Below are 23,266 nucleotides of genomic sequence, written 5' to 3'. Positions count from 1 at the left end.
AACAAAAAAGCCTGGACTCGAGCAGCACATCACACATGGATCCGGGAAACTTGGCAGCTATCAGCAGGAGTTGAAGTTTAAATGATGTGTATTAAAACAGCAAAACTCATTACAATCTGTGAAAGAAATTGACAACAAAAAGTCACCCTAGAGTGCATTATGAAGCCCTTTAATGGCCACAAAAGTTATCACTGGATGGAACGGTCCTGCTAACTGAATATATACGCATCTGCCCAGCCAGTTTTAGCACCCTTCTCCAGACCTCTCCCACACACCTTAAGCTCATCCTTTCCTCAGCTCCCATTCTCAATGATCTGACAAATCTCCTGCAAACCGACTCCTCCCGCCCCAAACTTCTCATTTCTCCAAGCTCACATTGCTTTCCACACCATCTCACGAGCCTCCTTTCCACATTCAACCCTCCATTCCTTAGTCTTCCCACTCCCCAGCAAGTCACATTTCTTCCACGGACGTAAACTCTTCGATGTTGCAGAAGGCATGCACGGTCACACAGGCTTGCAATCGGAAAAAGCTGAGCGAGCGAGAAATCCCTCTTAAAATGAAAGACTAGCATGGATTTTCCTTCAAGGCACCTCACATTAAAGATTGTCTAGAGGGCATATAGTGGCAACGTTCTAGTAAACACTGTGGTGGTGTGCATTCATCAACATTCATTTCTAGACTTCTTGTAGGATGTGGTCCTCTTCAGAAGCTTGATTCCCAACGTGTTCCACTGTCGGGGTTATCTGGTGCACTCATGAGTAGCTTTTCCAGTCCAGGCTTTTGCTAACCATTCTGATACTTGTAATCCAGTGTATCCCATTATAATCGAAGAACTAAAAGTGCCAAAGTGAAAGTTAAAACTTGGAATAAATTGGCTACTCACTCAAGGGTCCACATAAAATCAAATAAATGTATTTATCAACGTCCAATGCTTTTAGTAATAATGAATTTAGAGGGATGTGGGTATGGGATGGGAGGAGGACATGTTAGGAAGACGGCCAACCACCATCTCACATAGTAATGAACTAGCTCAAAAAACTTAAAGATCTCAGTACAGAACTTAAAGCTATCCTCTTTCAAAGCCTCCAACTAGTGTTTCGCTTTAGTGGTGTGAGCCCAATTGCTCTTTCAGTCAGGCACATAAAACCCAGCTGAATGTGGCGCACTAGAATAGGCGTTCATGCAGGTGACCGATTCTGCTTCTTGAATACGACCAAATGTACAGAACCTGGGCAGGCTCTGGTACAGGAGGATGTGTTCTGTTGCATCCGGGGTATCACAATGTAATAGAACTGACATGGTAGTAATACGATAAGGCTCGGTATTAAGTGCTCATTCATAGAGGCAAAGTGTGCCCAAAAAAGGCAAACTTTTGCCATTTAGCACAAACTCCAACCGCTGTGGTAGTCAACATAATGCTGCGCAGCCTTAACTGATGCAAGCCTATACCCACCAAACCATAACTACATACTCATGGATTAAAGTCTGTAATTACCGCCATTGTAGCAGCATACAAGAGTATACAAAGGAGGAGAAGGAAGTGCTAGCTATGACTACTTGTACCCGCCAAATCCCCTCCTAATCCCTCAGTAGGCCACCGTACACCACTGGTGGTCATCTAGCCTCAGTGGCGACCACAACCTATGTGCGCTTGCAGGGGGAGAGGGGGGGGGGGGGTGCAAAATACAAGCTTTTCCCCTGGGCCTGTCCAGGCCTTGAAGGGGATGCATTTTTGGTTTCCCAAGCACTGCATGCCATGAGACATGCTTTTGATGATCCATCATCTTGTGATTTGCTGCATCAGTTCTTCTTCCCACCTCCATCCAGTGTGGTAACCACCAGAGGCTCCTCCACTAACCCTACCCCCCCCCTCCCTGCACCACGCCTACACCAGCTGCCTCGAAACAGCAGGAAGAGAAAACTAAAACGATAAACACATTTTATTATTGCTTTATCTTTCCTTTCCTGATGAGTCTCTGGGGGAGGGGGCATGGGGAGGATAGGCTGCAAGAGTACTGGTGGGCACTGATGTCTGGATCACTTCCAGCCCATGCCACTGATATTTGGCTCTTACTTGATACCCATAAATGGGACATATTGTTTCTCACCGAAACGTGGATCAAAGATTCATCTACTCCGGATATTCATTTAGCTATCCCTCCTGGCTACTGCTTTACCGGCATTAATCGCGCAAATTCTAAACCTGGGGGGGGCCTTGCGATAATTGCCAAATCTCACTTCAAACTGAACCTAATAAAAATCCCCAATCTCGGTCTCATCGAAGCTGCTTATTTCACCATAATGGATTCAGCAAGCACCCTCTGCGCCGGTATCCTGGTTTATAATCCCCCCACAGCTACCGTAGCGTCTCTCAATGCTTTGACGCATTCTATTGCTGACTTTCTTCTTAAACATCCCTATTTCATGGTTTTGGGAGACTTCAACCTCCATATTGATAACTCTTCCTGTACCAAAGCCTCTTCCCTGTTGGATACCCTACAGGGACTTACTCTGCCGCAACTAGTCATAGGCCCAACCCACATTGCAGGGCATACATTAGATCTCATTTTTTCTAATCATCCTGGCATATCTGTTTTGTCCCCTTCTCCTCTGACCTGGACTGATCACTACCTTCTTCCTTTTACCCTTACCTCCCCTTCTTTTTCCCCGTCCTCTCTTCATAGAGACAGTGGCCGTAGATGGACCAAAGTGACCTGTGAGTCTTTAGAACCGCATCTTCAGTTTCAATTTAACCATCTAGAAGACCTTGACAAAGAAACTGCAAGATTTAATTTGGCCCTTTCCTCGGCCCTTGATTCTGTTGCCCCTGTTGTTCCATTGTCTTCTTCCAGATCTCGTCCCTCTTCTCCTTGGTTTTCTTCCTTGCTTCGTGAGGAAAAGAGCGTATGTAAGCAACTGGAACGCAAATGGAGAAAAAATTATGACCCTCTTGCTAAACTGGCCTATAAATCTGCCCGGAACAAATTCCATAAGCTGAAACGCTCTACGATGAGAGCCTATTTCTCCAATCTTATCCATCAGGCACAGAATTCCTCCAAAACTCTCTTTACCATCGTGAAAGACTTTGTCAATCCCCCTTCCACGAAAACCCAATGTATTCCAACACAAGATCTTTGCAACGGACTTTCGGATTTTTTTCAGGATAAAATTATCAAACTCGCCTCTTCTTTTGATACTGCTGCACTCTGCCTCCCCCCTGATATAACCTGTTCCAGTTATAGCTCATTTAATCATTTTGATGAGCTTACCTCCGACCAAGCTGTGTCCTTACTATCTAAAGTGAAGTCCGGTTCTCCTTTGGACCCAGTCCCTGCCAAACTCATGGGCAATCTTGCCCCTGTTCTGGTTAAACCTTTCCTCTCGATTTGGAACGCCTCTGTCTCGGGGTCAATTTCCCTCAGATTGGAAACAGGCCAGGCTAATCCCTATTCTAAAAAAACCTGGTGCTGACCCTTTACAATTCACCAACTACCGGCCCATTTCACTTCTGCCTAAACCTGCGAAAGTCTTGGAGAAAGTGGTACAGACTCAGCTGGCCCAGTATCTGGCATCTAATCAGCTGTTACACGACTCCCAGTCCGGCTTTAGAGCGGGTTACAGCACCGAGACGGCGTTGCTAGAGGTCTCAGAAATTATTAGGGAATCAGTGGATAGGGGCGAGGAGGCCATGTTGGTCCTCCTCGACCTATCCGCTGCATTTGACACTGTATCCCATGACATACTAGCAACTCGTTTACATCAGCTCGGGATCAGTGGCACGGTACTGGCCTGGATTAATTCCTTTTTGTCGAACAGGTTTCAGAGGGTCACGTTGCACCCATTTGAATCAGAGGATAAACCTCTTCTGTGCGGAGTGCCCCAGGGCTCTGCCTTCAGCCCTCTATTATTCAACATCTACGTTGCTCCTCTTGCTAAGGTAGTTGAATCTTGGGGTGTCAGGGTGGTCTCCTATGCTGATACTCAGCTCATTTTTTCATTCAGAGGCCACTCTGACTCCCATTTCTCTGATTTTAGAAACTGCCTTGGCAATATCTGCACGTGGATGTCTGCTAACCACCTGGCGCTCAACGCCGCAAAAACTGAGGTTCTTTTCTTCGGTCAGAAATCTCCTCCCCCGGCTAGCTTGTGGTGGCCCACTGTCCTGGATCCCCCTCCTAAGCCAGCTCAGACTGCCCGCAACTTAGGCTTTACATTCGATAACACCTTGTCTGGTAAATCCCAAGTCAACAAGGTTGCGGGGGCTTGCTTTGCGAAATTGCGCATGATTAGGAAGATATTCCCGTATCTTCCTCAATCTTCTCGCAAAACGGTGGTCCAGGCACTTATCACCAACAATTTGGACTATGCTAACAGCCTGTATGCGGGTGCCCCCCAGTATTTGATTGATCGCCTGCAGATAGTCCAAAACGCCGCGGCTCGGCTTATTGGCAATATTCCTGCTCGTACCTCAGTCAGAGCGTACAGAGATGAGCTCCACTGGCTCCCCATAGCTCGGCGTATTGAGTTTAAGATCTTGACCTTGGCATTTCGTGCTACTCGTGGAACAGGCCCGTCTTACCTGAGTAAACGCCTTAAAATTTCATCTTCTGTTAGGCACCTCAGATCTAACAGCCTTCGTTTACTGATCGTCCCAAGATTCAGACTTTCCAGATGTGGCGGCAGAACTTTCACCGTCACTGCTGCCAAACTCTGGAACAGACTACCCGTGGAACTCAGGTTCATTGAATCTGAGACGGTCTTTCGACGAAAACTCAAAACTTGGCTGTTTACTAATTGTTCATAATAATGTCTGTTTCTTTTATTTCCTTTCTGTAGGATTTACTTCTGGTACCTTCTCTGGGTGGCATTCGGGTAATCTCAGCGCCGGGACACCTCCGCCGGAGGTAGCCGTGCGCTTTATAAGCTTCAAAAATAAATAAATAAATAAATGTCACTGCGGATGACTGTTTGGCCAGCTCTCTCAAACCAGCCAAACCGCCATGCACACATATACTTTGCCGGGTTGGAGCGAGCATGCACAGGCTCCCAGTCTCACCGGGAGAACAAATTCAGAGCACTCAAGCCAATCCTACTGCTCTCATGACATGGAGTTGTTGTTCTGATTCAGTTGGGTGCCGGTGTGCAGCGCTGCCTCTACCTACATAGAATTGCGAAGCCAGAGCGGCGGCTGCTGCCTTCACACGCGCGCAGCGAGGACTTATGAGCCTACAAACGAAGGCGTTCTTAACCTGTACATCGATCAACTAAGGTGTGCCGGCACCCCCTTCACTTCAAAGCCTTCACAGCATCGAGGGAGTGACCGGAACCCCCCCGCAAAGAAGTGACAACGACCCCCCAGTCCAAGTCCTGAGGAGAACCCGTTAATCTTGATTGGGTTCGAAATGCGTCGACGTCCTGTACCTCCAAGATACCAAATAACTAGGGCGTAATAGGAATATAATTAACACACTTCTACACTGTTGCTTAGTTCCTGTGTTATTCCTACTTACAGCACCGTGTGACAAATTTACTGTGTATCTTGTGTTGGTTGTAACAAGTAGGCTATTATTTAATCCTGTTAGTCCACTTGTTCAGTTTATATTCAGGATTGGTGCCTCAATGATTGATTAATTTGAGGCATTGTATAGTTGTCCATGTTAATTGTTTGTCACAATTGTTTTTGTTTTGAATATTTGATTTGATTTGTCTTTTGGTCCACTGAATGTACTTATGAACTTTTGTAAATGTTGTGGTGTATCTTTTGATGCTTAAAAAACTTTTTTCAAAAACTTTTATAAAACAAAAAAAAGTAATTCAACACAAATGGTTGTCCAGCCTAGCAATTGTGTATACTAGGTTGCGCATTATTGCAGAGACACTAGCTGCCCGGCTTCTGTTTTGTTTATCTCGTGACATGAGAGCAGCATCAGAGGAGTCTGGGAGCCTGTGCTTGCGAGAAAAGGAACAGAAGAGTGCAACGTGGCTAGCTGCAGGGAAGTTTTTTATTTTGTTGTGGCCCCCCCTCTACCCCACCGAACCTCTAACACCACTCTTCCACAACAACAGCCATCACTGGTGGTAGCATTACCTCCTGACCTCCCTCTTTTGAAACAGAAATTTCCGAAAATCGAGAGTATCTCATGAAACAATAAATCAATAGCAGAGGATACAACCATCACGATAAAACAAGCGGACAAAGGAGGGGCCACAGTGATACAATCCACTGTTGATTATGATGCAGAATGCATCCGGCAACTATCTGATGGGAAATACTACACTCCCATCACTGACGATCCCACTACACGCCTCTCGACCAAGATTTCCACCATGGTGTATGAGGCAGAGTCTAATGGCTGGATCATCCGGAAAGAGGCAGACTTTTTGATTTCCAAGGACCCTAGAACTCCATACTATTACACCCTGTCTAAAATTCACAAGGGTGCCTCTCCGGTCCCAGGTCGTCCCATTGCTTCTGGGATTGGCTCCATCCTTGAGCCACTCTCGATTTTCTGCGACCACTTCCTGCAACCTACTGTGAGAAGCACCCCTTCTTTTGTAAAAGATACTACCAACATCTTCAAAATCATTGAGGAAATAACTGACATTGGTGACAGACCTAGTCACCCTTGATGTGGAAGCTCTGTATACAAACATTCCTCAAAGAGCAACCTTAGCAGTAGTGGAGAACGACCTTAACTCTCTGGAGTGGACATCACCCACGCCTACTGCCTTCATCAGGGAATGCACAACCCTGGCTCCGACTGAACATTTCTTTGAATTCAACCAACAGCTTTTTCATCAGAGCCAGGGTACCTCTATGGGGAGCACTTTTGCTCCCAGTCTAGCCTGCCTCTATATGGCAGCCTTTGGAAGGGACAAAATTGACAACACTACTAATCCATATTGCAACAATTTGAAGCTATGGAAACGCTTCATTGATGATATTCTGGTGTTGTGGCATGGCACTTTATCCACCTATAAGGAATTTATGAGGATCAACATTCAGAACGATCACCTCAAATTTAAAAACACTATCTCTGCCAATACTGTTCCTTTCTAAGATATAAACATCACACTGAGTACAGGCAGCCTCATCACTTCACTTTATAAGAAACCAACTGACCGCAACAGTTTACTCTTGTACAATAGCCACCATCCCAAAGCACTAAGGGACAATTTGCCATTCTGGCAATTTCTACGAATTAGACGCAATTGTAAGCTGGTCAGCGATTACAAAAAAGAAGCAGATTCCTTGGCATCCAACCTTGAGGCAAGGGGCTACCCACAGAAACAGGTTAAAGAATCCCTTAAGAGAGCTAGGAACAACCCTAGAGAGTCCTTACTTGAAGTACACCAGAAATCAAATACAGAGACCCTGACTTGCGTGACCCCATTCACACTAGATTCCCGCGGATCAAAATAATCATTTTAAAACACTGGGACATCCTGAATACAGGTGAACTACAACTACCAAAACCCAGGTTCGCTTACAAAAGAACCCGCAATTTTAAGGATACACTAATACACACAAGACGGAGGAGTAAAAACATGGACACACACACACAGAGGACTCTGTGGAACCTCCCGGGAGTCACTGGCCATTATTCTTGTGGATCCTGCACGGTCTGCCTACTGACTACAAAGGCAAAAGAACTACTACTCGCATCCAACTTCAGGTGGTCCTTGAAAAGACACAACACCAAACAATGCATCTACATGCTGACCTGCCCATGTGATCTCCAATATATTGGAATGACCATGTGTCCAGTCAAGACACGCATAACGGAGCATAAAAGTAACATCAGGTGCCAAAGGGTCACTACGAAATTGTATACACATTTCAAAGATTCACAACATGCCCCAGACACACTGCGCTGGACGGTTCTTGAAGCATACCCTCAGACCACTAAGACTGCATTATTCAAGGCAGAACAAAAATGGATACATAGACTATCCACCCATACCAACGGACTGAATGACGATATACCATGGAGGGCCCTTACTTGATTCACTATCACTAGGCCACCCATCCTTTCAGGTTCACTAGCCAGACCCACATTTATTGCCCTTGGGTCTCCCTATTCCTGCTATATCTCAAGGGGTTGCCTTCGCAAAGTAGGCCATCTCTCAGCCCCATCAGTAGTCTTACAAACCTTTCAGGTTTACTAGCCAGACCCACATTTATTGACCATGGGTCAATAAATCCGTGCTATATCTCAAGGGGTTGTATAGCTAGGTAGGCAATCCCTCAGCCCCATCAGTAATCTTACAAACTGCGCCTTCCCAGGAGGATATGCCCTATATCATACACTCCACCCTGACCATATTGAGATCCACTCTTCTAAGGAGAGTCCGGATTCAGCGATGTGGTTTATTCATTTATTTACTAATGGCCCAGCCTCAATAGTAGCTCTGTGCCCCTTTAACTACGCGGTAGTCAGTAAGTAGAACCAACATTTTACCTCCAACTAACCATCCACATTTAGTTATACACAGACACTCCAATATGGCTGCCATACACACTATCAGTTGACCAGCACACTACTTGGTTAACACTGGGCTCAAGTTCGATACCACCTCTAATACATATATTTTTTTGTTTTTTTCCCACGAGCTACACAGAGCTCGACTGCATATGGGAATATGGATCTACGAAGTAATTTTTGAGGGACTATGCGACAGAGTGCTAAACTGTAATTCGGGATAGGTATCCGCAATATATATAATAAATTGTTTGAGTTACAATGCGGCCACTACGGAACTCCCGGGTTGGCTATTACTTCCCATGTATCCATTACAACTGTACACACCTTATTACACTAGGAGTTCCAGACCCGCAATATTTGCACACTACAGGATGGTGCCTGGGTACTTCCCCATTAGTTACGCATTTAATTTTGTCACGGCCCTACCTCCACAGACCACATGACTTCTGACGTCACCACTGCAACCCGCCTCCAGCTCCCAGACCGGGCTTACTTACACACTTCCAACCTCCCGCTCGCCACCATCCCAGTGTCGGGCGCGGGGTAGGTCTTGTAGCAATGAGCGTTCATTCGCCGGTGAGTAACTGGACATTCTTCAATACCCAGAGGTGAGTGAGCATGATGCCGCTCGTTTTTCCGGCCAACCGAATCTGCTTTTGAGACCAGACGGTCCTTGGTACGAGTGTCGGGCTTCAATGGATGCCCCTCTGCTTCGTTCACCCCCTTTTGGTCCTCCACCCCTGGGGTGACTGTTAGGTGTTGTTGGAACACTTGTACTTTCAGGGGGACATACACGCTCACTCTTGGTACCTCTGACAGGGTCCCCCAGAGTTTGCCGGTAAATGACCGACACATGGTTTACCGCACTCGTTTTGACCTGAATTGTACCTACTACAGACCCTTTGATCCCTGGTGTGGTGGTGTGCGCCTCTGGTTGTCCCCTTGCTGACGCGCAGCGATCCCCTTGTTGTCTGGCCCTCCCTCCCGGGTGGGCCCTCCTGGGCACGGGGGAGGGCTCGCACCCCCATGGAGACACTCATGCTCTCACACAGTACCTTTGACTGGGTCACCAAGAGGTTTTTTCATCGGTGAACGACCGGTAAAACTCTCTCCCCTTCCGTTTATTGAGCAGCATACTTGCACTACCTCTAACCACCTTGTGCAATTTCTTGAATGCTCTAATGTCTTTCTTAGGACCCAATTGGTGTCTTTTTTATACGCCGACTCACTGTGGCGAGCACTTCAATCCAACTGAACAGGTGAGTCCAGTGACATGTCCATGACTGCAACCCTTGTTGTTGCCGCCACCCTTTCTTTAACTAATTTTTTACTCTTATAAGATTAGAAACCACCTAGGCACTGGATATAATTGTAATCAGATGTAGTTCACTGTCCCACACAGTGTGACCCAGGGACTACATTAAGTGCACTATTGACCACCTAGAACAATGTGGCTTTGTAATTACACTCTTTATTAATTAGCACTATATGTTGGTTGGTTAATAGGGACACGATATGCCCGTTTGATGTCACAACACACATGCCAATATGACTTTTTCCTTGTTGTTTTTACTTCATCTGCAGGTCCACTACCTGTGTTCTGGGAACGTAAACACCACTTTTATTTACCATCATAGTGTAGATAGCATTTTATTTCGATTCTGAGGAAGTGTCCAGATCTATGAGACAACCATGGCACGAAACATGCTGATCACCAGAGAGCTGGACATACACAACTAGATACATTATTACTAGTCCTGTGCACCTCATTTTTTATTTTAAGAAGTTTACCTTCCCAATAAAGTTGTATTGGACTAACTGACCTATTTTATTGTTCACCACACTCCACATCTACACACTAGGCCGCTCACCCCCACTGCACCCACCGGCAATAACAAAAGATCCGACAAAGAGCCCCGGTTCCCGGTGCCAGTCAGGTATTGCAGCGCCGACCTGACGAGGGGCAGGCTCATATGATGAAGCATGACACCTAGCTTGCTGGGTGTGCGAGGGCCCTAGTTCCTAAAAGGGAAACCCCCCTTTTCCCTTTGCACACACTGAGTGGTATCTCCGGACTTTCTACCTCCTCGTCCTCTATCCAGCCTCACACCACCCTCTCACTGAGAAACTTCGTACTCTATTTGTTGACTAGTCACTGTGGGGTATGTACGTTGGACCTCGTTAAACACACCCCATTGTCCCTCCTTTTGTTGAATACTCCCGCTTTTGATGCCAGCATCCCTCCATCCTCGAGGTCACTCCCATAGCCAAGTTGGCTCAGATTTACGACCTGTCGCTGGTGTTGTGATTAGATGTCAGTCTCGTCCTACCATTAGTGTGGGTATTGATAGATAAAAAGCGTTCGTGAAGCATCGCCTGACAGTCCAAAGGTTACAGCCAGCAAAAGAATGCAATCAATAGAGCGCTAATCTGTCAAAACCGGAGGGCAAGAGGTGGCCAACGAGGATCAGGGACACACTGACACTAGCAAAAAGAAGATTAATTTGAATACTTATTGGATGGTGGGGAAGTTCAATAATGAGCCATGAAAGACAGCCGTGTGAGGGTTCACATCCTCAACCATGGCTCTATTCTGCTTTTAGCTGTGGTAGGTCATGATGAAGGAGCTAGGGAGGAGGTCGCCTGGTGGGTGGGGTTTAAAGTCAGCCTTCACCAAATGGGAGGTTTCAACTAGGGCTATGCTGAAGCAAATATGCACAACAATAAAAAACAAACTGAATAAAATATCCTACGGATAGCAGACTAACTACAAAACACCATCGGAAATCAACTTATTGTTAAAGGAAACAATTATTGAACTAACACAGACTTGCAAAGTAAAGTGACCAAAAACGAAAAATAAAAAGGTCAGATATCCAAACATTAAAAAGATCCAAGCAAATGTATACTTTGCTACAATTGCTGAAATGCCACAGCATGAAGCTTGATTGTTTTCAAGTTAAGGGGAGTAAATGTTACAGTAAGTAGATGAGGACGGGAATGAAGTAAAGAACGGGGATAAGATACAGCAAGAACCTAGGCAGATTATCAAGGCAAGTGGTTGATTGACATGTTTGAGATTTGGACGTCTGGCTGCCACAGACCGAGGGAGCTCTGCATGTCTCACCTTTTATGGTTTACGAAATATTTTCATGCAGAACTCCGGTTTCACCACACGAGGTCTCAGGGTTCCAACCCTGAAAACCCCGTAACGGGTGCAAGAGTGTTCTGTGTCTCAGTTTTTACCACCAAAGGGGGAATTTGACATTTTTAAATTATTGCTTCTGGACATGACCATCTGCAACATAAGTAGGAAACTTAGAAAACATGTAAACACAGCCCTTGGCCCATTCCCCGCGTACTCCCATTATAGTGAGTACTGCAAGGTTTTTCCTATTTCTGTCAAGCAAGAAAACACACCAAGTTAGGGAAAGAAAATGAGCAGAGGAGTGGTCAGAAAAAATACAGGGTGAAATATTAAATGATACCCGTCTGACCTCTCTAAATAGTTACAGGATATCATGTTTTCATTGTAGCTGGTCAAGGTGGCAGTGGCACAGCAAGGGTTCATCACCACCCCCTTTTCTGAATCGTTTTTGGCCACTATGGGTGTGGCAGGGTATACTCAGACATGAGTCCCTTGCTCACTGCACCATCAGGATTCAAGCAAGCCAGGCCGACGACGGCTAAAATGCCAGAAAAAGGTCCCCGGAAGCTTGTCTCCTTTCTGGTGAAGAATTGGCTTGGTAGTTTAGTCTGCCCTGTTCCCATGATGCACTGGGCCAGGGACAGACTGATTTGCATATAGCCAGGTTCTGAGCTGGGATGGTGCAGTGAGCTAAATAACGGTGATGGATCAAGCCCTGATCTTTGGACTGGGTAAGAGTGGTCTGCTTAATTCAGACACTCTGTTCATCACCACCCCCTTTTCTGAACAGCAAGGGTGTCAGCAGCTCTAAAGCAAGGAAAGACAAGCATTTGCAATGCAACAGGTCTCACATCTGCGAGAATTTTTAGCTATTGGCATTGTTAATGACAATGCCTTTTATTTGCGCTTTGAAAACCTGCATGCGGTGCATAAACATGAACTTTGTACTTCTAGTCCTTGCTTCTGAGAAGCAAGGCAGCCAGTAAGAGGGGAGCAGTTACTAATGCCAGTCCTGCTTTTTTGAAAGCAATGACTAAGTACAAAGTGCATGTTTACGCACAGCTTGCAGGTTTTCAAAACACACAAATAAAAGGCATTGTCATTTACAAAGCCAATAGCTCAAACTCTCGCAAATGCGAGACCTGTTGCATTGCAAATGTTTGAGAAGGACTGAGAAGGAGGCGGCAGCAGACATAGGAAGGCAGGGATCGTGACGCCAGGCTATGTATTTCAAAAACAGGAGGAAGGAGGCAGCTGCAGCCAAAACAGATCTCGGTGTTTGAATGCACAGGAAGTGTGGCAAAATAAGTGCAAGATTTACAGCCCTGTTTACAACAGAGCTCTGCAAACCACGAGCACTGATCTAGACTGCTCCAGCTTAAAGAAAGAAATAGTGCTCACAATCTCGGAGCAACAACACATGTAACAAGGGAAGTCCTTGAAAATCAGCGGAGCTTTTAAAGCCCATATCCTAAATACAGCGATACAAAAGGGGATGATGGACTGAGCGCTTGAGCAAATCAAACACTCCCCCCCAGTCAACTGATCTGGGTTTAATCCATCACCATTATTTAGCTCACTCAGCCATCCCCAGTTCAGACATAGCCATATGCAAATCAGTCTGACCCTGTGCCTCATGGGAACAGTCCAGCCCGAACTGCCAAGCCATGTCTTCCCTGGACCGGAAACAAGCATCCTGGGACCAGTTTCAGATTCATAATTCTCATCAGCCAGGCTATCTTGAATCCAGTGGCCGAGTGAGCAAGGGACTCACGTCTGAGCATACCCTGCCAACTTAGGGCGAACAAAGAGATACAAAAGGGGATGATGGACGGAGCGCTTGGGCAAATCAAACACTCACCCCCAGTCAATTGATCTGAGTTTAATCAATCACCACTCTTTAGCTCACTCAGCCACCCCAGTTCAGACCGGTCCCAGGATTCTTGTTTCCGGTCCAGGGAAGACATGGCTTGGCAGTTCGGGCTGGACTGTTCCCATGAGGCACAGGTCAGACTGATTTGCATATGGCCATGTCTGAACTGGGGTGGCTGAGTGAGCTAAAGAATGGTGATGGATTAAACCCAGATCAGTTGATTGGGGTGAGTGTTTGATTTGCTCAAACGCTCCATCCATCATTCCCTTTTGTATCGCCATATCCTAAATACAGCATGTCTCGCAGAGTCAGCACAGAGTCCCCACAATCAAAGCCTAGGTGAGGCCTAAAAAATAAACCCCATCACCTGGTTTTGTAGTATAAAACAGCTGTGCTTCTAAAATGGACCACTCATGCCATGGGGACCAGTGCCACTGAACTTGCTGCACTATCAATAGCTGCGCCCGTGCAGTCAGTGGCAATGCGTACAACTTACTCACCAACCAATCAATTTGAAAGATCTAAAGCTTGCTGCTGTAAACAGGAAATCTCACTGGCAGAGTCAAAGTTATCATCTGGACTTACAGAACAGAAAAGAGTGATTATCAAATTAAACTCTCCAATCCTCTGCTCTCAATGTAATTTAACCATGATTTTGACTCCCCTTAGGGCAACCTGTTTGTAAATTTATTTTTGCTGAACAATGAATTCTCCCTGCAGCAAACACCTGAAACCCCCATTCTGCCCAACACCACTGCATCATTTATTAGGTTATAAGAGAAAATCTTTATTAGTGCAACCACAAACTATACTATTGTGGCACTGTAATTGGTGGCGATCTCCAACCTATAGAGATAGAAAGGTTGGGGCGGTCCCGAAGGGGTTTTCACTAGAACCCGCCAGATACGCAAATCTCAGAAGCAGGCATTCCACCCACAATTCTCTCCCATGGGCACATTTCAACATATTCTGCACAAAACTCTAGGAAGTGTTCTAACATGCTTGAGGAGTACTCCAAATCCTCACGCACACCAGAGCAACTCATCGAAACTCACGGTTCCCTGTACAAATGATCAAGACTTTGGCTTTTTCAAGTTTCAAGAATTTACCTACCCAAGGGTTTCATAGAGATTATTTAAGAAGTGCTTCCAATGACTCTTGGTTGCATCCCCCTGTGGGCACACTATTTCCTCTGAAGGATTGTATATCAAGTAGTAATTATAACTGACATGTGGTTTTTACTCCACCAAGTTCTTTTATTGTTGAAATTCACTTCATTTCAAATTTTCATTGCGTTGCATTTCATTCATTTTATGCATTAATCGTCCCCCAATGCATTTCGAGCCAAACGCTCTTCATCAGGGAGGATGTCTACAATAGAATCGTTGTACACAATTTTTGTTTACACTGATTTTGTCAAAGTTATACACATAGATCCCCCCTCATTTATTCATAGTATGTGAATCATTGACATGCATGATTTAGTGCGATTTGTGTAAGAAGTACTATTGTTAGTATTTATTGGTGCACCATGTGTTTGTAAAGAACATGGATCATCTCGTGAATAATTTACACGAGTCGTTTTCTGAGTAGTTGATGCTGGTCCTTTCATGACTCATTTCAAAACGCGGGTCGATTTGAGAGAGGTTAAGGTGTTCTAATATTAACGTGTCTAAACAATATTCAAACTTTCTTTACTCACGGGTTTTGCTTGATTTTAAATGCCTTTCATATACTGAAAAATAACGTAAAAACAACCACGGTTACAACAGTGGTCAAAAAGCACATTTTAATTCTATCTAAGACCCGCGTATGTTCTGCGCTTGGAAACACTTGATTCCAACTTGCTAAGTCTTCCAAACGATCTTAACTCGGCAGTGTTGTGGTGTTAGAGTGTTGCTCGCGGCCTGCGTTTATGACGTATTAACGCGTGTGCGTGGATGATCGAAAGTCATCTCACTAGAGAAAGGACTAAGGGTGCAATATGTTGGGTGTAGGTTTTTGCGATATTGTTGTAATAATCAACTGTACTAATAAGCTATATTGCAATGGTGCCTATATCAATTTTGAATATGGATGTAGTGTTTATGGATCAGTGAAAAAAAGTAAATAAAACAATTATTTTAACCACTCATTCTTTTCAGCACCTACATAGTCCCTCGGAGCAGAACAGTCCCACTGTTATTCATAAGTAACATGCATATTCCATGCATTCGTGAAGACCATTTGGTCTACATGACTGCATTCTCATCATCCAGTAATTTTCTCTTTTCAGAAGATGTTTATTGTTGTCTCTTCCTTCGATCTTCTCAATTACCTCCAAAATTAAGAATCTTAGTTGGGGGATGTGTTTTTCCTCCATAAAATGAGTTGAAACAGTGGATTTGACATTTTTTTTCTTATAGTAGATTTGTGTTTTGAATTTTCGTTCTGTTTTTCCCACATATACTTTGCCACACTAGCATTTCAGTAGGTATATTACGTTGTCTATCACATGTGGCTGTTATATAAAGCTTTACGCTATTGCCTTTCATTGGAGGATTTATTTTGGTCCCTCGTATAATACTGTTGCAGTTCATACATGATATTGTACCCTTGGGTTTTGTAGTGTGTTTGTTTCGGTTTGAGTATTTCTCCTAGATTTTTATTTCTGGTATATGCAAAAATTGGTGGCTGTATGAACAAGTTCTTGAAATCCGGTTCCATGGCTAACATGGGCCAATGTCGGGTAATGATTTTTTTAAATGCATTACTTGATGTTGAGAATCTTGATACTATCACCGTTCTTGTATTTTCTGGTTTATCTCTGGTTCTTAGAAGTTCGTTACGAGTGATAGATTCACACCTCTGTTTGGCCTTCTCTAGGGTCGTTGGAGGGTTCCCCCTTTGTTTGAATCTTTCTGCCATTTCCGTCATGCTCTGTGTAGATTTCTCCAGGTTTGATACTATTCTTTTTACTCTCATCATTTGGGATGCGGGTAGATGCATTTTCAATGAAGTTAGATGATGACTGCTACAATGTAATGTGTTGTTCCTATCTGTTTTTTATGAAAAATATCAGTTTCTAATCTGTTTTCTGATATGGTAATTTGCACATCCAAAAAGGTTGTGTGTCTCAGACGTTTCAAATGTGAATTTTATAGAGATTAAACATGCAAAAAATGCACTAGTAAAATACAAAGAATGGCACATTATTCTATTGGTAAATAGGCCAAGTAAAGCCAGGCTGTCATTGTTGTGGAACACACATTTAGATATCAGTGGTCCCCAAGAATGTGCACATGGACAACCCTAGTCCCTATGGCTTTCTACAGGCTGAGGCAGGTGTGGGGGGCTGCAACAATAAAAGAAAGATTGGTTATGTGGACCTCCCCCAAAAGGAACCCAGCTTTTTTTATCAATGATTATGCTCTAATCAAAACATGTGAAAAACAATCACGTGTGATTTTAAGCTTCAAAAGAACGCCATTTGTCGAGGTGGCAATATCATGAGAGGCATATGGACAGTTGAGTTAACGGTATGCACAAAAGCGCAACCTGGTGGAAAAAAAAATGACCATGTACACATTAAACCACACAATACCATATAGGGGTCCTCCTAATGTGAAACAGCGTATACTGCTTCTAGTAATCCCACACTGGGACCTATACTGTGAGCATCTCTATTTCATAAATTGCCAGAATTGTAAGCTTAGAGCATTGAGAGCATGTAGATGGTGTTCAGGTTGTAAAAATCAACATGTGTGAATCAAAAAAGATAAGCTAGTAAAGCATGGAATGTTTTGCAGGATTTTTTTTCAGAATAGGTTAGTCATGCTGGCTGCATCAGATGGGGTTATTCACCTTCATGAGGGAGACATACGATCTGCAGAGTGCTTATCACTTATGGTTGACTGGCGTTCAAGCTCAATACCAAGTCAGTTGTGGTGCGATTACTTACGATCGCTTGGGAATCCTCCTTGATATTAGACATGAGGCTTGGGATGGTCATGAGCGAGACAATATACTGCACATGTTTGGGGTAAGTCTCCATGGTATGACTAACTGTAAGTTAGTACAATGTGCTGTGGGTGTCAGGGCGACCCTGGGCAGCCCCGACACCCACACTGGTGTCGCAGCCCAGGGTCGCGCAACCAGACACTGGGCAGCCCAGGGTCGCGCAACCAGACACAGGGCAGCCCAGGGTCTTACACGCAGCGACAGGGCAGCCCAGGGTCTTACACGCAGCGACAGGGCAGCCCAGGGTCTTACACGCACGCAGCGACAGGGCAGCCCAGGCACGCACGCGACAGGGCAGCCCAGGCATGCAAGCAGCGACGGGGCAGCCCAGGCACGCAAGCAGCGACAGGGCAGCCCAGGCACGCAAGTAAAAACAGGGCAGCCCAGGCGCGCATGTAACGACAGGGCAGTCCAGGCGCGCATGTAACGACAGGGCAGCCCAGGCACGCAAGTCGCTACAGGGCAGGCCAGGCACGCAAAAACAGGGCAGCCAAGGTGCGCATGCAGCGACATGGCCATGGCAGCCCGGTGCACTGGAGGTTTGAGGCTAGATCAAAGGCTTAAGACTAGAGACCTTATTCAAAGTAGTTAAGTATTTGTTTTATTGGAAAGGGTTAAGCAATTGTTTTCAAAACAGTGCGCGCAGTCTATAAACAACAAGGATCTTAAGCATAAATGCTAAACCTTTGCTGAGCTTATTAAATTGGTGAGGAATCCTCTGGCGAACATGCAAGACAACACATTGGGGGACTATTTGGCATAAGCCACACAATTATCAGTCCCCTTTGCATGGAGGCTTAATAAGCCGCATTATCTGGTGAAAATCTGCTTGAAAGCATTTTATCAAAGTCTCTAATTGGACAAGCAAAGGAGGATACAGTAATTTATCTAAACTGCCAAAGCCAGGGCTCGCATAATATTAAAGCTTCTTTAGCATATTTTCAGACGTCCACAGTAGTTTTTTTGCTATCATCTTCACTCCTAAAGGGAAGTCGACATTAGCATTTTGTAGCAACAGTCAGTTCCTGTCACTGGGTATTTTTTTAAGAAATCGAAAAAGAGCGGGCTTTTAATTACTCCGACCTTTGGAGAACAAAGCTGTATCCGGCGTGTGTGCATAACAAAGGTCTGTGCACGGTGTTGAAATAAAAGAATCTGCCACTGTAATCACGGAGAAACATTTGCAGGTCTCATGAAATGGCGGCCTTATGATGGAATGGAGACCGCTGGATCACACCGCATTAAGAAAACAAGCAGTGACAAAGACAAACGGGTCTGAATGTAATCTGCCAACACTTGCAATATTAGACATTAGAGCGGGACAATTGGGAGAGGGCCAAAAGGAGAAAACAGAGAAGGTTTTTGCCACAAACTACTTCCTTGTACATTTCAAGGCAAGTATTCAAGCGCCGGTGGCAGGATACACCCATAGCATAAGAGGAGATATGAAAACTCCCCTGGGCTGAGCCAAGACAGGATTGACAAAGGCTCCAGCCAATGGCTGAAAGTCTGGCTAGAGAAAGCCAACGGCTGAAAGGGGCAAACACAAGTTACATTCTATGTATATAGTAAACAATAGGCTAATACCTACACTCTCAAAATTCAGACAAAAAGACTAACCAACAATTTGGGCCAACCCTATGATGATGCAGCGTGAAGGCTATCACTTTGTGATTAGGAGTTCCATTTATCAAGAACCTTTTACTTTTACTTATAAATGTTTGGGATGCTTAAGGTTCAGTGGGGGATGCAGTTTGAGTGGGCCCAATCAGTAGATTTGACAGAATGTGGAAATTGGGAGACATGTAACTTGTGCGAAAGCAGATTAGATAGCTCAGTAGGTCATGGCATCCAGTGTATAGGCACTAAGCATCTAGAATGCTGGTTCAAAACTCAGCCTTTCATTCATGGGAAGTTAAAAAAAAAAATCTTTTAAAAAAGGCATAGCATTAGGTTATTACAGGGGCCAGAGGATATGTACGCCTATCCTTGGAACCTCCTTCAGGGCAGAAACTGTGGTGATCCATTTGGATGTAAAACAAATTCATCAACCCATATAAGGCAAGAAGATTAAATGGGGTCAGTTTAGAAATAGGGCAGGTACAGCGTAAATTATCACCGAAATACTTCGACTCAGGGGAATGTAGAGATTGCAAAAAACAGATGAGCCAACTGTTCATTTAATGTTTCCAGAGTCAGCAAGTTCACCTCCACTGTACTGTCGGGGTCTAGAGTGAATATGTATGAATCGTGCTCAGCGAAGTACACCTGTTTGTCTGAATTGCCATGGTAACCAAGTAAGCACATCAAGGTTCTATGAGAGTTGCGAAATGAGTCGGTGCCAGTGGAGTGGTCCGAAGCCTGAATTGAGCCATTGTTCCCAGCAGATAAACCCACCCAGCTCTGTCTCCATCGCCTCCCTTAGGCCCCTTTATTTGCACTGCTCAGACTATCGTATATTTGTTTCTAGCCACGTAGTTAGTGTTAAACTTTATGAATCCTGCATCCCCGATTCTACAAGACAGTGCACTACCTTAAATGGTTCCTCCGTTCCGGACATATCCTCCTGAGACCTAGTCATATCCTCCCGAACCCTCTAGCGAGCCCTCTGTGCACTTAGCTGGGTTTCACATCCATACCCATATAAAGGTATTGACAAGCATGACCAAAGACCCCACAGAGACCTTCCAACATTATCTCAAAACCAAATACAGCCTGGCCATAACTCCAGAGCAGTGTTCAGGGATAATTGATGCCTTCCGTGGGCCAATTTTAAACACACATATGCATGGACAAGAACTAAAGAGAAATGCCAATGGTGGCACAGTGAGACCACATACCCTTTAAAAGTATCAAAACTTTGATTACTTGTGCCACTCATTAATCTCCTACTTACTGCTGAGGGGCTAAGGAAGAACAAGATGTCTAAACTAAAACTTCAGCAATAGCTTATAGGTTTCGGCTTACTTTAATCATCTTTTTGCCTTGATTAAATGCCCACCAGAGACCAAATGTAGCAGGGAACACACCAAGGGCAACAAAGGACAACTGAAGGCAAGTATCTCCTTCTCAATTTGACATCTATAAATTCAGGGCACAAAATTCCACAATAATCACACGGATAGCAGCAGAAGGCATAATCTGAGGGGCTTATAGCCACTAATCAGTAAAAAAAACCAAAACATTTACAGCAAGGCCCAAATAACAGGGTTCACCGTTTGTTTGTGTTGTAGTTCACCCTCATCTCAGGACATTTCACCCAATTATACTACAGAATGGACTGTCCTCAACGTAGTAACAAACCCAGACAGTTGATGCCTACACTATGGAGAGGGTGTTAGTGAAAGATGGAGCCGTTGCGGAAGATCGCTGCTTTGTGTTTCGCTGGAGGTGCGTCAGCCTCTATTTGCGGGCAGGGATTCATGGGTGGTGTAGTCCCTCTGCCCCTCCCCCGTTCTTCACTCCCTATGGTCAAGGAAGTGAGTCACACTGTGTGCCACCTCTATTAGTGCACAGCCAGTATGCCTCCACACACCTTTCTTGCGTCTGCACCCATATGTGTAACATGCCTCTGGGGTAATGGCAAAGCATTCCTACATTTATACGCCCACTGCCCAGCAAATGACTAGCACAAAATGTGTGGTGGCACAATCCATGTTATAAAGTGGACCACACAAGCATCATCAGCTCCTTCTATAATACCAAGGTACCCAGATGGCACAAGACACAAATGCCCACTGCATCCCTGGGGCACATTCTCGAACATGGCTCCAGCAGTACTAAAAATCCACTTGATTAGGGTGTCAAATCACATAGAAAATAGTAAGTGATAAAGCAATGCCTTGCAATGACCACCCAGCTCACCCACCATCCCACCACACAAAGCCATCCTCATTTATCTATTTAAATCAACATGTGTGTGAAACTTACTGAAACTGTAGTCCGGAAATCCTTGTAGGCTGCCGCTTCCACCTAAGAGAACACACACTTTAAATTTTCACAGACCATTATTAACTATATCATCATCAAAACAACTTCTTTAGTATATGGTTAAATTTGGAGGTCTGAATTACAATATCTCACTCTCTCAAGTGCGGATGCCAATACAAAGTCATGGAGCACCGCGGGGGTGTTAAACAATAAAATAAAAATAAAAGACTTACCTGCCAGCACAGGCTTCCAGATTCCCCACCCAATCCAGATGTTGCTCTCATGCTTATACTCCACATGAGAGCAGCACCAGGATTGATATGAGCAGCCTGGTTAGGTGCTTACTAAGGGTCTACGAGCCTGTGCCTAATCTCCACACGACTGTGCAACACAATTGGGTTGGAGAGGTGCAAGTTGGTATGTCAGTTTGGCCATCCTAAGACAGCCAGCCAAACTGGCATGCACACTTATGGTGCCCACCACTCCTCCTCCTCCCAGTCGCTGTCAATCAAGGATTGCCTGACCCTGCTCTAGACTCAGATCAGCTCACAATTTGACAAATAAAATCATAATAAAATTATTTTATCATTTTATTTTTCGACTGCTGGCGCAGTGGGATGATGGTCCTCCGCTATTACGGAGGAGCCCTGCTGACCTCATTTACTAGAAATATAGACTGGCCAAATGTTAAGTGGGGGAATAAATGGATCGAAGAATCAACTGGGGGGGGGGGGGGAAGTCTGACAGCATATTCATAACGCCTCAATGTTAATACTTGCCCCCCGCCACCCATGCTTCTCCCCTCCCACTTCCCATGATAGCTCGAGGCGTAGTTCAGGGACAGTAACTCTATGAGGTCCAACATGAACTGTGTAGGTTTGGTAATGCCGCATTTTCAACTTTTTGGAGGTAAGAGGGGTACACAAGTTAGCAGTGTTCTTAACAAGTTGTCATTTACGCACTTCATAATGGTGGGTCATGCGATTAAAAATATTGGATAGCAACTTACACGGATTGCGAAGTAACAGAGATGGAAATGTTTTTACTTTCTGGACAAGAGATGACAACAAGTAGTAGAAGCAATGACGCCCTGAGGCAAAGTTAGTAGGGGGTAGGGTAGGGCATCAATTTACATACATATATGTATCCCAGTCTCCTACGGATTTCTGGCAGCCTGGCCACCTGTTTTGCACTGGTGCCAAGAGGGGAAATGGTACCATGATCACATTAAAAAAAGTGTTCAAACTCTAGAAAATTGTACTATAAAGGTTTTATTGAAAGATTAAGCATTTCAGTGTTACCACCTTATCAGATCAATATCCAGGGGCAGACTGGCAATGCAGTATCCAGATGTTTTACCAGTGGGCTGGAAAGTTGGGGGTCAGTTTTGGAGCGGTGGGGGCCGTTTTGTTACTGGGGGCCGGATTTGGAGCAGTGCTGCAATATCGCCCGCCTGCAACAAAAGGAGCAGCATCCTACCAGCACCCACCTCAAAACCCCGTGGGGCCAGTCAGATTTAATTGCCAGGGCTGGATTGCGTTCTCAGTCCGGCCGTGTCCATTAGCCTCACCTCCATGTCTTAACATAAATAACAGGCATTTATCAACATAGAAAAAAAAACCATTGAAGCGCCTGTTGAGGGGAAATGAAGCCAGAACAACAGATGAAACTTCACTGGTAGTTTATTTAGTTTGAGAACCCCAAACGATCCCTGCCAGACGCTGCCAAACGCCGCCAAACACCCTCAATAGAACATGCGCGTAGGGCGCTGTGCCCAAAGCGCAAGTTCTTTTGAGGGCGTTTCATCATATTGAAATGGTTCATATC

At 44.9% G+C, this 23,266-nt stretch overlaps 1 protein-coding gene across 1 annotated transcript in view; it reads right to left on the bottom strand.

Annotated features, from left to right (window-relative positions):
- Window positions 1-21,485, bottom strand: part of CADM1 (cell adhesion molecule 1) — a 246,924-nt gene extending 225,439 nt beyond the window's left edge. Inside the window, exon 1 of the mRNA XM_086956817.1 lies at window positions 21,440-21,485. The gene's annotated coding sequence lies outside the window, so the exon portion shown is untranslated. The remainder of the gene's footprint in view (window positions 1-21,439) is intronic.
- Window positions 21,486-23,266: the final 1,781 nt, after the last annotated feature.

The sequence above is a fragment of the Lissotriton vulgaris genome, chromosome 2_1, assembly GCF_964263255.1.
Source record: "Lissotriton vulgaris chromosome 2_1, aLisVul1.2, whole genome shotgun sequence".
Taxonomy (NCBI): Eukaryota; Metazoa; Chordata; class Amphibia; order Caudata; family Salamandridae; genus Lissotriton; species Lissotriton vulgaris.
This window is presented reverse-complemented; position numbering and strand designations above follow the sequence as displayed.